The sequence below is a fragment of the Lathyrus oleraceus genome, chromosome 4 (assembly GCF_024323335.1).
Source record: "Lathyrus oleraceus cultivar Zhongwan6 chromosome 4, CAAS_Psat_ZW6_1.0, whole genome shotgun sequence".
NCBI lineage: Eukaryota > Viridiplantae > Streptophyta > Magnoliopsida > Fabales > Fabaceae > Lathyrus > Lathyrus oleraceus.
In genome coordinates, this window is record NC_066582.1 from 375,953,721 (window position 1) to 375,969,533 (window position 15,813).

Genomic DNA, 15,813 nt, shown 5'->3' on the forward strand with positions numbered 1-15,813 from the left:
GTTCATTAATCAATATATGAATAAACACATATGAATTGTATGATCCGTAAGTGTTACTAATTCAATCGTCACACTTTGTGAGATTTCTCAAAAATGGTGTTTGGCTTTATAACGTCTTGCTTCACACTATCTTTTTTTTTGTGCATGGACTTATCACTTAATCAATCACAATATGGATTTTAATCACCTCCACAAACTTATAGTTCTCTTCCACCTAACAATGTTGTTCTATCTAGTTTAATATATATTTGAGTGATTTTACGAATGTGATAATAAAGTTTTTTTTGATCAAGGTTTTACTTAACTCATGTATGATTCAACGCAAACTCATAATATTGGAGATCTGCATAATATAGTGAAGAGTTATGGAGTTTGTTTAATTTTAAGAGTTCTTGACTTATGATGACTTTTATTTAAGAAACCATTTATTTTATATTTTGACTCTTAAAATATTTTATATTTATAAACGATGAACAAATCGAAATCAAATTAGGGAATGAGATGCATTTTTTCAAGAAAAATGATTATTGGGCTGATTGTTTGATGATAAGGATCAGAACATTTTTTCTATCCCGAACGTTGATTGTCGTTATTATTCTTGCTAGGTCACTCATACCGCCTGCAAAGAAATGAAACACATTAGAATACATAAATGATAATAGCTTAATAAGGAAACAACAAATTAGAAAGGAAGATAGTAGGATCACTCATCACCAAAAATATTTGTTCTCTCTTCTTCACTACTTTCTTCAAGAAGTAAACGAGTATTGGAGTTTCATTTTTGATGGAACACCTCCCTCAGTATCGAATTCCACCTCACACTCGAAGTCACATACAAACTTTATAAGATTTTTCTTTAACCTTGTTCCTCAACATAAAGATAATCTTCCTTGTATATTCAGCTTGACTTTTCCAAAATAAAATCATATAAACTTAATGGAATAAAGAACATCAATAGCCTTTACTAAGAGAATTTCTACGAATGGGTTTCTTGGGTTCTCCATGTGCAGGTGCTAGTAAAAACTCATAATTAAAAAAGGAAGAAAAGGAGAAATACCTAAGGCTTAATGCATGTTACCCGAAGAAATCAAAAGAAGAAACATGTTGAATTAGAAATGCTACCAAAATTTGGAAAGATCCGACATAAAATAATTTTGAAAGTGTCATGGGTCGGCTTAAGGCCTAAACAGTCAAAACTCAATCCACTCCAAATTATCAAAAATATAAGAGCTTTCATACCAAATACTAAAGGTGCATTATTCCGATATCCACTTTCATTACACTCATTTATAATTACAAACTAACTTGCATGTTGGAGTGTTAGCCTTGTAGGTCCACCCTGCGCCACCGATTCAGTATTCGACACCATTGATATTCACCTAATACTAGTACCAGAACAGAACATTGGGGAGTATGTGCAAATTGACTCCTAATTCCCGTAAAATTCCACAAGTAGATCATTCTCGATCTAAAGTTTGATCTCTATCGAAATCAATAGAGGAAGGTAATCAACCAGTGCTTCGCGATGAGGCTATCAATTGGACACTCCAATTTTATTTCATCATATTCGTTCGTTGCTGTCATACCCAAAATTTACCCTATCCTTCACAATATTCACCTAGATCATTAACCCTAATCATGTGCATGTCTTAATGGCCAATCATACCATTTACATAAGCATTGTTCAATACAAGAGGACAAGTATCTTGAATTCAAAGCATTGTTGTTTGTACCTAGTGGAAACTGGGGTTTTCCAACAGGTTGAGGTTGCTCAGTCAACCAAAATCCTAATTGGAGGCACTCTTCGTTCTTGTATGTGTGCTTGGTATTGAGGATTCATCTGTGCCTTTTTGGTGAAGAAAAATCCTAGTTTGGGGTTCCATTTGTCTGTGGGTGCTCCTAACCCTTGTGGGTGCTCCTAACCCTAATTTCACCAAGTTCATTATCATTCATTTGTGAATGAACCATTTGCTTGGTCAAACTTCATTCAAGTCCATTGGTTCTTGGTTCATTTTGAAGTTTAATTAGTTGGATCATGTTCATTTCAAGTCACTACATGCTCATCTATTGCTTAATGGTACCTTTTGATCCAAAGCCTATTCTCATGGAATCATAACCCCCACTTATCCCATCCATGATCATTTCATATGATCATTTCATTTGGTCATTTCTAGTCCTTGTTTGTTTCAATCATGTTTGTCCATGTGTCCACTAATTCTTCACTTCATTCCCATTCATTTTTATCCTCCATGTCATCTTTGGTTCATTCAAATCATGTTATTCATTCACCTTCTTGCCCATTCAAGTTATTAGATGGTTAGGTCATACACTTGGTTCATTGGATTTCCATTCAATCAAGTCATTTCATCTTCATTGGATGTCCATACAATTCATTTCCATACAAGTCAATTTCATTCCATTGGTCCATGTTTCCATTCATTTCAAGTCCATATTCAATTCAATATCAATTCAAATTCATTTCAATTCAATCCATGCAATACATCTTATACAATTCAAAATCAAATTCATATATACCAAATATCATTTTCATTCACCAAATGTTTATTTCATTACAAATGTCCATACAAAAGAGATTACACAAAAAAAATTGACTTTTCTACCTAAGTTGACTTTTGGTCAACTATTGAATTTTTGGTCAACCAGTTGACCAAAGTCAACTAACCAACTTTGAGCATCCTAAACCCTAATCCATTCTTCCATAATTCATCTATGATCCACCGTTGATTCCATGTTCTTAAATTTGGTAATCTTTACATAATTTCTTCATTTGCAAGTCATGCCTTGATTTCAACCATGTTCATCATGTCAAACAATGCTAGCAACCAACCATATGACCAAGGGCTTACCATAACATACCATTAACCTGAACCAAAGCCATGAATAATTCTGCAGCAACATCCTACAATAACATATAACAAAATTGAAGACAACAATGCAGCAGGGCCATTACTTGGCACTCGAGGAACTCACTAAAACTCAGCTGCAGCCATGTCAAACACAACATAAACCTTGCAAAGTCAGCTGCAACCATAAGAATTATAAACATAACCCACTGACAATCATCATGCATACCATTCAAGTCAACTAGAAATCAAGACAACAACAACAAACAAACCTTGCAAAGTCATCTAGCAGACCTGCAAAACAAGGATCCTGAAATGAAAACACCAACCTGCAGCAAGCTACAAGCAATTCATGAGAAACCATTTTTATTGCAACAAACACATACAACCTTGTTATGCCATACTGCAAAAACTACCATGAACATCAACATCAGTCAACAACATTACCAACCATACCAAGGCAAAACCTACAACACAATGTTTTAAAACCACCCTGCAACATTCCTTCACCAGTCCATCACATCAAATAATCAAGACAATAATGCACACCTGCACAGTCCAAACCTCCATCAATCCAAGCTACAACAGGCCATGGTATCACATGAACAAACCATGCACCAGTCCTGCAATTCCATGACAAAACCTAACAAATTCAGACCTAGCCTGCAATGCACCACATGACCATAAAACCTGCTAATCCAAACTGCAACACTTCAACCATGCATAATCCTACAACCTCATAACAATCCAGCAAGGCCAAGCCAAACATATTATTGCATACACAGTTATCCCTGCAGGGAAAAAACATGCTGCAACCATCACCACATTGCCAATGCCTTGCCAAATCAATGCAACCTGCAATGCATCAAAACCTGCAGCACACCAGCAAAACAATCCAAACAATTAGCATCAAAATCCACAAAGCAAATCAATCAAATGCCACAATAAACTACACACACACACACACAACTCACAAATTACCATTTTACTACAGTGGAAAATGTACAGTTGGCAAGTAGGTAAAGGTAAAAACATAACAATCAACAACAGGCAAAAACACACAAGCAAGAAGTACAAAGTGCAATGCACTTTTCAGAATCAAAACACAAGTTTGGACCAATAATCCTGCAGAACGAAAATCTACTATCTCACCTATTCCATTTGCATTGATTTCTTGCTCCATAAACCCTAATTGCTTCATTATAAAAGGAAGGAATCAGAAGGAAAAATGAGGGTTGAATAATCTCGGGTTTGAACGTACTAAAAAAAAACTCTGCATCTTTCTCACACACCCTCAGAGTAGAAGCATAAGCAAGACACGAGAGAGAAAGAAGAGAACTAACACTTACCTGTCGCTTTTTCGGTTGCTAAAACTCTTCAGTTTATTGTGTGTGAGGTGCCACCGTGTAAAGTAGCTCGCATGGAATCAAAGCCCTATAATTTGAGGCTTTGATTCACTTTCTTCAGCATTTAATTTTTGTTTTCATTTCTAGGGTTCTTGCGTCATCTTCTTCGATTCGTCTGACTGCTTAGAAATTAGGTTTAGTGAGGCTGTTCTTCATGTTCGTAAGCTTGAGAGGAAGGGTTTGGTGTGCCTAGTCTCATGGTTTGAGCTCCGCCGCCGCCGATGATGAGCTCCGGCGCGGCGGAGCAGGAACTCTTTCAAATGTTTGAAATTTGGAGGGAGAACATCAAATTTTCTTTTCTCCTTGTTTTCATATGAGCATGACTCTAATGGTCCCATGCGTCCTTTCTTTCCATACATGCACATATTCTCTTACACCCCCTTGTCCCATTTCCTTTTTTTTAATTCTTTTATTTTATTTATTTAATATCCTTCACCATTTTTTAATCAATTTTATTTTTCCTATTTATTTTTTTAATCAAATATTTTTGTTAAATAAACTTCATCTATATTATTATTATTATTATTATTATTATTATTATTATTATTATTATTATTATTATTATTATTATTATTATTATTATCATTTTTGTTTGGACCATTTTTCCCTTATTATTGATAATTGGTTGATAATAATCTAAAAAAACATTGATGGTTGATCCTGAGGATGTTTGAACCTTCAACACTTCAAACATGTTGATGAATGACCAATGAATCATTCTTGATACTTTGAGGTGTTGATAGATTGCCCTTAGTTGATCATGTTTGAATATCTTGATGTTTAGATGAGACCCTTTTGTTTGACTTGAGCTTTTCTTTCTGATTTCTTTGTGTTGCATTATTTTCATTGATCATTAACCACTAACCATTTGAATTGATGTTTAACTTGTATCTTATCTGACTTTTAATGTGTGGTTACTTGGGTGATAAAATATTCCACACTTCAAATCATTGATAGATGGACTTGAGGTTGATACAACCTTCTCTGATCCAAATATATAGATAGATGATCATGAATCATCTTCAACATTTTGCATCAATGATAGGTTATCCCTCGATGCACCATATTTTGAGTCTCAATGAATTCCATGGCCTTCCAAGCATAATTTGACCTTGGTCCTTGAAGAAAACTTGTAGATGGTATCACAAATGACATTGCGAAAGAAGAATCAGCTTCATATATTGAAAATTGAAGAAGTTATAATCTTTGAAAGTTGGCAAAAAGTCACTTGAAAATAGGTCAAATTTCAATAAGTCCACAAATGACCTATAATGTCTCCAAACTTTTGATGATCCTCCAAGCATAATTGGCTCTTGTCATGTAAAGATAAGTTTCATAGGATGTTGAGAAGAGTCATATTCAAAAAGGGGAACTAAAAAATGTTGATAATTGAAGGAGTTGTGATCCTTAGAACTTTGACCTCAAAATATTGACTTTTAGGTCAAACCCCTTAGAACAAGCTTGTGAACTTGGAATTTTCTTACATTCCAAAGCATATGGATGATCATGTGAGCTCAAAATAAAGTGTTTTGATTGTCTATTTATTAGATTGCTCAAAGCTTGAAGTTTCTTATTGAAGAAGGTGTGGAAATAAACACATGAACCTTTGATCTTCTTGAGAAGTAGGCCACCAAACTTTGAGATGATTTGACTTGAGAAGCCCTAACTTGTACAATAAACTTAAGATAAACAAGACATATCTTTTGGTATTTTGATTAGTGGTTAGATAAATAATGAATCAAATACATCTAAAGGTAAACAAAGTGGTGCTTGGTGATCCCTGCAAAAGCAAACCCAAAGATGAATAGGGGGAGGACAAAGATATGACCTTGCTTGTATGCAAAAGATGCAAATGATATGTGGGATCTTAGGGTTAAAAATTAGGGTATGACACACACTATGGGCCTTAAGTAATGAGGAATGATGAGATGGAGTTTCTCCTACCTTGTCTAGAGTGACTTTCCGTACGGGCCGACCCTAGCTATTCAAAGCACTCGTCCTTGTTCATAGACTTTAATGGGATTTGAATCATGCATTTGGCAAGTCTTCTTCAAGCAAGCGTCAATCATTCAACACTTCAACAATGAAGCATCATTACACATCGACCCCCCTTCAATATCAGACTCTCCTCCTAGATGTTCATACATTTCTTGGGATCATTATCTTGGGGTCACATACCCGTTTATCAATAAATTGTTTCATGCATTGCCTACCAGTTCATACTATGACATACTTTGTTGCTTGCCTTCAAGGTGCATACCTTGGCAACTTCTTTTAGCCTATGGAGTACAAACTCTGGCGTTGTCCCCTACCTACATGGTGCAGACCTTGGCAACTTCCTTCAGCCCATAGAATACAGACTCTGGCTTTATTCTTTGCCTATGAGGTACAGACCTTGGCATCTCACCCATGCAGTTCAGACTATGGCATATTTTATTCTTTGCCTATAAGGTACAGACCTTGGCATTCAGCCCTAGGAGTACAAACTCTGGCTTTTCTTCTTGCCCACAAGGTACAAACCTTGGCAATTTCTTTTAGCTTATGGATTACATAATCTGGATTTATTCCTTGCCTATAAGATAAAATCTTGGCATCCCGACCCATTGATTTCAGACTCTGGCCACATTGATTTTCCTATAAGGTACATACCTTGGCATTATGCCTAAAGAGTTCAGACTTTGACATTCATTCATCCAGCCCATTGAGTTCAGTCTCAGGCTACCTCTTTCATTGCCTTATAGTTCAGACTTTGGCATTATACTCTTTTTCCCTTATGAAGTTCAGACTCTGGAATTCAGATAAGTTCCTTTTCCTTATATAGTTCAGACTATGGAATGCTTATATATCTTGCCCATGGAGTTCAAACTCTGGTAACCTTTGACATTGTCTTGAAGTTCAAACTTTGGTACTATATTCCTTTTTCCCTTATTAAGTTCAGACTCTGGAAATATGTTCCTTGCCTTGTATTTAGTTCAGACTATGGCATTCATCTATCTTGCCCTGTGGAGTTCAGACTCGGGCTATATATCATTTGTCCTTGTGGTTGATTACCATCATTGGTTAGTACCACACGCTTGCTTGTTAAGCAATCTATCTTACCTCTGGGTAACCCTGTCAAATATCCATTTGTTTTCAGCCGTAGTAGGTTGGACTATGATTGCTCTGATTTTCTCATTGCACGATGAGAATACGTAGGCACAAGGGTTCAAATCCTTCGCGAGCATACTTATTTATTCTTCCTGTCTTAGGGTATCCCTCCGTTTATTTCCATGATACATTCGTACTCTACCTTCATTCACTTCATGTGATATACCCTATTCTCTGAGACAAATACACTATCCCTTTGAGCTCCATCTTGTATTTCCTTGTGAACCAAGAGTTGTTTGTGTTATGAAACCAAACACTTAATTCCCTCTTTTTCGGTTATTTCAAACAGTGATACCATGCCTTAGGCCCCTCACTTGTTGGTTCATACCAGTTTTACTCTTGGGTTCAGATTTCATCCATTGTTGGAGTTCAAACAACATTATTCTTTGGTTTAGACCATACTTTGATCACAATTATTTTCATCTCCCGTCACTAGTGTTGGTGTAAGTCCTAGAGGCCAATACTTTTGGTACTTGTATTGAATTATTTATTAATAATAAAAGGATTTTTCTTTATTATGTTTGTTTAATAAAGTCCCTTGAATAGCTAGTCCGTTTAATGTATCAAGTGTGACTTAATCATGAGATCCCATTAAACACAAGGACACTATTCTTAAAGTATTTGTAGTCGAGCTTTGTTGTAAAATGGGATAACATTAGAGCATTAAGACTATTATGTATATAGACTGATGATCACATCTCATGGATCATGGATAATGAGTTATCAAGTTTTAAACATAGGTATGAATATTAGGAGTAATATTTATATTAGATTGACCCGCTATGAGAATACTATATAGAATGTTATGCAAAGTGTCATAAGTGATTCTCATGGTGATAATGGGGTATACCACCCTTCGACCTAAAACCACTATGAACCCTAGATGTAGAGTCAAGTGTCTTATTGCTGATGAAACGTTATCCGTAACTGGATGACCATAAAGACAGCTGATGGGTACTCCACGAAGCATGTTAAGGGATATGAGTGATCTAAATGGAATTTTCCCATCCTGCGTAACAGGATAAATGTCTAAGGGCCCAATATTGAACTGGACAAGGATGACTCGGTTTATGCCTTGTGTTCAATATAAACATAGGGGCAAAAGGGTAATTGTACACATACGTATTATCACAAAAGGATTTGTTAGATGACATGACATTTTCGTGTCTTAGGTAGCAGTGATGTGTTGCTAGATACCATTCACTGTTTATTATGTTAAAAAACATGATTTAATATAATTGCCAATGTCACGAAAACCTACAGGGTCATACACAAAAGGACGGATTGATGAGAGATAGAGTAAATAAGGAACACCTTAAGGTACGGTGCACTTAAGTGAACTGTAGAACATCGTAAAGTATGGTGTACTTAAGTAGAATACAAAATATGATAAGGTACCACGTGCTTAAGTGATTTTAGCATATCATAAGATATGAGCCACATACATTTAAGTGGGCTTTTTAGCTTGCAGCCCACACAAGTGGTTGTATAAATAGAACCCTTGTGCAGAAGCATTTGGACAGTTGAAATTTCGTTTCTGTCTCTCTCTCTCTCTCTCTCTCTCTCTCTCTCTCTCAAAGCCTTCATTCATAGCAGCTAGCACTGAGATTGAAGGAATCCGTTCGTGTGGACTGAGTAGAGGCGATGTCTGTTGGTGTAAGCCCTAGAGGCCAATACTTTTGGTACTTGCATTGAATTATTTATTAATAATAAAAGGATTTTTCTTTATTATGTTTGTTTAATAAAGTCCCTAGAATAGCTAGTCTGTTTAATGTATCAAGTGTGACTTAATCATGAGATCACATTAAACACAAGGACACTATTCTTAAAGTATCTGTAGTCGAGCTTTGTTGTAAAATGGGATAACGTTAGAGCATTAAGACTATTATGTATATAGACTGATGATCACATCTCATGGATCATGGATAAGGAGTTATCAAGTTTTAAACATAGGTATGAATATTAAGAGCAATATTTATATTGGATTGACCCGCTATGAGAATACTATATAGAATGTTATGCAAAGTGTCATAAGTTATTCTCATGGTGATAATGGTGTATACCACCCTTCGACCTGAAACCACTATGGACCCTAGATGTAAAGTCGAGTGTCTTATTGCTGATGAAACGTTATCCGTAACTGGATGACCATAAAGACAGCTGATGGGTACTCCACGAAGCATGTTAAGGGATATGAGTGATCTAAATGGAATTTTCCCATCCTGCGTAACAGGATAAATGTCTAAGGGCCCAATATTGAACTGGACAAGGATGACTCGGTTTATGCCTTGTGTTCAATATAAACATAGGGGCAAAAGGGTAATTGTATACATAAGTATTATCCCAAAAGGATTTGTCAGATTACATGACATTTTCGTGTCTTAGGTAGCAGTGATGTGTTGCTAGATACCATTCACTGTTTATTATGTTAAAAACATGATTTAATATAATTGTTAATGTCACGAAAACCTACAGGGTCATACACAAAAGGACGGATTGATGAGAGATAGAGTAAATAAGGAACACCTTAAGGTACGGTGCACTTAAGTGAACTGTAGAACATCGTAAGGTATGGTGTACTTAAGTAGAATACGAAATATGATAAGGTACCACGTGCTTAAGTGATTTTAGCATATCATAAGATATGAGCCACATACATTTAAGTGGGCTTTTTAGCTTGCAGCCCACACAAGTGGTTGTATAAATAGAACCCTTGTGCAGAAGCATTTGGACAGTTGAAATTTCGTTTCTATCTCTCTCTCTCTCTCTCTCTCTCAAAGCCTTCATTCGTAGCAGCTAGCACTGAGATTGAAGGAATCCGTTCGTGTGGACTGAGCAGAGGCGATGTCTGTTGGTGTAAGCCCTAGAGGCCAATACTTTTGGTACTTGCATCAAATTATTTATTAATAATAAAAGGATTTTTCTTTATTATGTTTGTTTAATAAAGTCCCTAGAATAGCTAGTCTGTTTAATGTATCAAGTGTGACTTAATCATGAGATCACATTAAACACAAGGGCACTATTCTTAAAGTATCTGTAGTCGAGCTTTGTTGTAAAATGGGATAACATTAGAGCATTAAGACTATTATGTATATAGACTGATGATCACATCTCATGGATCATGGATAAGGAGTTATCAAGTTTTAAACATAGGTATGAATATTAAGAGTAATATTTATATTGGATTGACCCGCTATGAGAATACTATATAGAATGTTATGCAAAGTGTCATAAGTTATTCTCATGGTGATAATGGTGTATACCACCCTTCGACCTGAAACCACTATGGACCCTAGATGTAAAGTCGAGTGTCTTATTGCTGATGAAACGTTATCCGTAACTGGATGACCATAAAGACAACTGATGGGTACTCCACGAAGCATGCTAAGGGACATGAGTGACATAGATGGAATTTGTCCATCCTGCGTAACAGGATAAATGTCTAAGGGCCCAATATTGAACTGGACAAGGATGACACGGTCTATGCCTTGTGTTCAATATAGACATAGGGGCAAAAGGGTAATTGTACACATAAGTATTATCACAAAAGGATTTGTCAGATCACATGACATTTTCGTGTCTTGGGTAGCCGTGATGTGTTGCTAGATACCGCTCACTATTTATTATGTTAAATACGTGATTTAATATAATTGTCAATACCGCGAAAACCTACAGGGTCACACACAAAAGGACGGATTGATGAGAGATAGAGTAACTAAGGAATATCGTAATGTACGGTGCCCTTAAGTGAATTGTAGAACATCGTAAGGTACGGTGTACTTAAGTAGAATACGAAATATGGTAAGATACCACACGCTTAAGTGATTTTGGCATATTATAAGATATGGGCCACATACACTTGAGTGGGCTTTTTAGCTTGCAGCCCACACAAGTGGTTCTATAAATAGAACCCTTGTGTAGAAGCATTAGTGCAGTTGCAATTTCGTTTCTCTCACTCTCTCTCTCACTCAAAGCCTTCATTTGTAGTAACTAGCACTGAGATTGAAGGAATTCGTTCGTGTGAACTGAGTAGAGGCGTTGTCATCGTCCAACGTTCGTGATCGCTCCATAGATATGTATCAAAGGTTACAATCGCCATAAGAGGTAACGATTCTATCACTGATCATGCCTATTCGTAAGGATCACTAAAGGAGAAATTTTTTAAATTCCGCTGTGTTCTGGATCGCTCTTCTCCTTCAGTGCTATCAGAGCCACTTACGAAACCATGCATCTGATAGCTGTTTATTTTTGTATTTTCTGTATTAATATGATTAAAAGACAGAATGAATCAAAGAATAAATGAGTAATTAAATTTAGCATCATATGTGTACGATTTGGATGATTGATGTTGACTATGCTTCAGAATCCGACATTAGTATGGTGAAGCAGCGATACATCGATCGTTCTTAGGTTATGCAATTGAGATAGATCAAGTTATATATATGATATAAGTAATCCTGGTGCAAAATACGGTATATATGATATATTATTTCTATTTCGTTCATTCAAACACTTAATGGTTGTTTTCCTTTGAGCGATCAATGGTCGTTTGCTTCTTGATCCGACATTAGTATGGTGAAGCAATGACGTGTTGATCAATCATACTGAATCAACAATCGAGATGTGTTTGACGGTCTAAAACTGGTGCATTAGGGTTAATGACGGTACAAGGGTTGTGTTGTCAAAGAGTTATGCGATTAGGGTTGTGACTTCGCAAGAGTTGTGCTTAAAGTATCAAGTGTTGATGCGAAAAACAATGTTGATTTCAAATGAATTGTTCATTAAAAATTTCAGCAGCGGACCCCTGGCTAACTCTGCGTAGTGTGATCGGTCGCCGAAATTTAATTTGGTTTTAATTAATTAAAAGAATTAAAATTAATAATAATAATGTGTTTATTATTATTGTCTTGTGGTGATCGGTTATGGCTTTAGTTTTCCTTTATTTTATTTTGGGTTTTTAAAATACGACTTGCGTGTCGTGCCTCTCTTTTAATCTCTTAATGTAACTTCTTTTCTCATCTCACTCCCTTGTATGTAAAACGAGTTTCTTTTATGTAATGTAATGTTATGAAGAAAGAGAAGAATTCAATATCAAAGGAGGACAACCTTGAAGATCTTGCTTGGAGAAGCTTAGATCGTTATTAGGTTAACTTAGGTTCTCTCATTGGCTTGGGAGAACAATTGCGCTAGGGGCCATAACTGTTTCATTATGTATGTTGATGCATGTGAGAGACTATTTATATGATAAATAAGCCGGTGAGATCAGAATAATTGCAAATTTCCTCAAATTAAATATTAAGTTTATGCTTTCCAAGTTTTAGCACTCATAAAGACTAGTATCGGATAATGTAGGTTTCGCCTACGCGAGGTGCATGTTCTATATTAGTAAGGTGTGATGGGATAATTGTAATATCCAATTGCTAAAATAATGAGTCAAACTTAACTAAACAAATTATAATAAGATTATATATGTTTAGAAGCAAGAGTTGAAAATGATCCATGTGGTGGATTGGAATAAGGAGTTATTCACCCAACTAAAATATTCGAGAGTTGTATTAGATATAATTGAAAGGAGTTCCTACCTAAATAACCTAGTTTTGTGTAATCCACCTACGCGGACTTAAAACAAAGTGAAATTTGGATCTCGACCCACTAGAAAATCTTCCAACGAGATTTTCCGAATCAAATGGTGAGGGTCATTTGTTTTGAGTAAAATAGTGGAAGCATATTTAATTAAAGGCCTAATTAAATATGTTATTGATACTTATATTTTCATTATTTTCATGTAGATTACCATGACAACAAACACCTCTAACAACATTTCGCGATCAATCCTTGACAAGGAAAAATTGTTTGGGACAAATTTTCTGGATTGGCACCGAAATTTGAGGATTGTCCTCAAACATGATAGAAAGTTGTATGTCTTGGAGAAACCTATTCCTGAAGAGGAACCTCCTAGTTCTGCACCTAAGGCAGAAAGAGATGCTTATAAGAAGCATGTTGATGATGCCAATGAAACGGCTTCTCTAATGCTAGCTAACATGAACTCAGAGTTGCAAAAGCAACATGAGAACATGGCAGCGTTCGATATGATCGAACACCTGAAGATGCTCTATCAAGAGCAAGCAAGGCATGAAAGGTTTGAAGTTTCAAAAGTCCTTTTTCAAGGCAAGTTAGCTGAGGGAGCCCCTGTAGGTCCCCATGTGCTCAAGATGATTGGGTATGTGGAAAACCTTGAGAGGTTGGGTTTTCCCCTCGGAAAGGAACTTGCGACTGATTTGATCTTGCAATCATTGCCAGATAGATTCAGTCAATTTTTCCTAAATTTCAATATTAATGATATGGACAAATCTCTTCCTGAACTGCTAGCCATGTTAAGAACTACTGAGCAGAATCTGAAGTCAAAAAGGAAGTCCATTCTGATGATCGGAAATGGAAAGAGACAGAACAAAAGACCCACCAAGCAGGGTGATAAAGGGAAAGGCAAGGAAGTTGCCAAATCCAAACCCACTGTTGTTGCTTTGAAGCCTAGTGGAGGCATAATAAAGGAAGGCACCTGCTTCCATTGCGGTAAGACCGGACACTGGAAGAGAAACTGCCCAAAGTACCTGGAAGATAAGAAGAATGGAGTAGAGACTTCAACTTCAGGTATTTTTGTTATTGAAATTAATTTATCTACTTCTGCATCATGGGTATTAAATACTGGATGCAGTTCTCACATTTGTACCAATGTGCAGGGGCTAAAAAGGAGTAGAGATTTGGCAAAAGGTGAAGTTGACCTACGAGTTGGCAATGGAGCAAAGGTTGCTGCTTTAGCCGTAGGAACTTATGTATTGACTTTACCTAGTGATTTAATAATTTAGTTAGAGAATTGTTATTATGTACCTACAATTAGCAGGAATATTATTTCCGTTTCTTGTTTGGACAAGTTTGGTTTTTCATTTATAATAAAGAACAATTGTTGCTCAATTTATTTGAATGATAGATTCTATTCTACTGCACAAATGAAAAATGGACTATATGTCCTTGATCTTGAAATGCCTATTTATAACATTAATACTAAAAGAATGAAACCTAATGAGTTAAACCCAACTTACCTTTGACATTGTCGATTATGCCACATAAATGAGAAACACATTTCCAAACTCCATAAACATGGACTCTTGGACTCTTTTGATTATGAATCATATGAGACATGCAGATCTTGTTTAATTGGAAAGATGACAAAGTCTCCATTCATAGGAAAAGGTGAAAGAGCTAATGATCTTTTGGCCCTCATACATACTGATGTATGTGGACCACTGAACATGCCAGCCAGAGGAGGTTTTTAGTACTTCATCACATTTACTGATGATTTCAGTAGATATGATTATGTGTATTTAATGAAACACAAATCAGAGTCCTTTGAAAAGTTTAAGGAATTCAAGAATGAAGTACAAAACCAACTAGGTAAGAATATTAAAGCTCTTCGATCAAATCAAGGTGGTGAGTATTTAAGCCTAGAGTTTGATGACCATCTGAAAGAGTGTGGGATCCTATCCCAACTTACTCCTCCTGGAACACTCCAATGGAATGGTGTATCTGAGAGAAGAAATCGAACCCTATTAGACATGGTCCGATCCATGATGACTCACGCCGATCTTCCAAACTCCTTTTGGGGACATGCACTATTGACAGCAGCTTACACATTTACCTGTGTTCCATCCAAAAAGGTTGAGAAGACACCATATGAGATATGGAGTGGTAAGAAACCACATATGTCTTACATAAAGATTTAGGGTTGCGAAGTTTATGTGAACCGACAAATTTCAACTAAGCTTGAGCCCAAATCTGACAAATGCTTATTTGTGGGGTATCCTAAAGAAACAAGAGGGTATTACTTCTACGATCCTTCTGAGGGCAAAGTGTTTGTCGCTCGAACTGGAGTTTTCCTAGAAAAGGATTTTATTTCCAAAGGAATCAGTGGGAGGAAAGTAGAGCTTGAAGAAATTCAAGAATCACAAAGAATTGATACACCTATGGAGGAATTAGAGCAGGAAACACAAGTAGTTGTGGAAGAGCAACCTGCTCAAGTAGAACAACACCAGCGTAGGTCAAGCTGGATACGTCACCTACCTGAGAGATATGGATATCTCATAACTGATCAAGGTGATGTATTACTCATGGATCAAGATGATCCTGTGACCTACCAAGAGGCCATAACTGATCGCGAGTCTGAGAAGTGGCTAGAAGCCATGAAATCTGAAAATGGATTCCATGTACACAAACCAAGTTTGGACCTTGGTTGAGCCTCCTGTAGGAGTTAACCCTATAGGATGCAAGTGGATCTTCAAAAAGTAGACTGACATGGATGGTAAGGTACATACCTATAAGGAAAGACTGGTTGCAAAAGGATA

General features: G+C 36.3%; 1 long non-coding RNA gene across 2 annotated transcripts; it reads right to left on the reverse strand.

Moving 5' to 3' along the window:
- Positions 1 to 2,532: 2,532 nt before the first annotated feature.
- On the reverse strand, positions 2,533 to 4,624 carry LOC127075524 (uncharacterized). 2 transcript variants are annotated; one of them, XR_007786558.1, is made up of 2 exons: positions 4,214 to 4,624; positions 2,533 to 3,736 (listed from the first exon to the last, which is right to left on the reverse strand). It is a non-coding gene; the product is annotated as an uncharacterized LOC127075524 (long non-coding RNA). The 2 variants fall into 2 exon arrangements; XR_007786559.1 differs by having other exon boundaries at positions 4,017 to 4,624.
- Between the last annotated feature and the right edge of the window lie 11,189 nt (positions 4,625 to 15,813).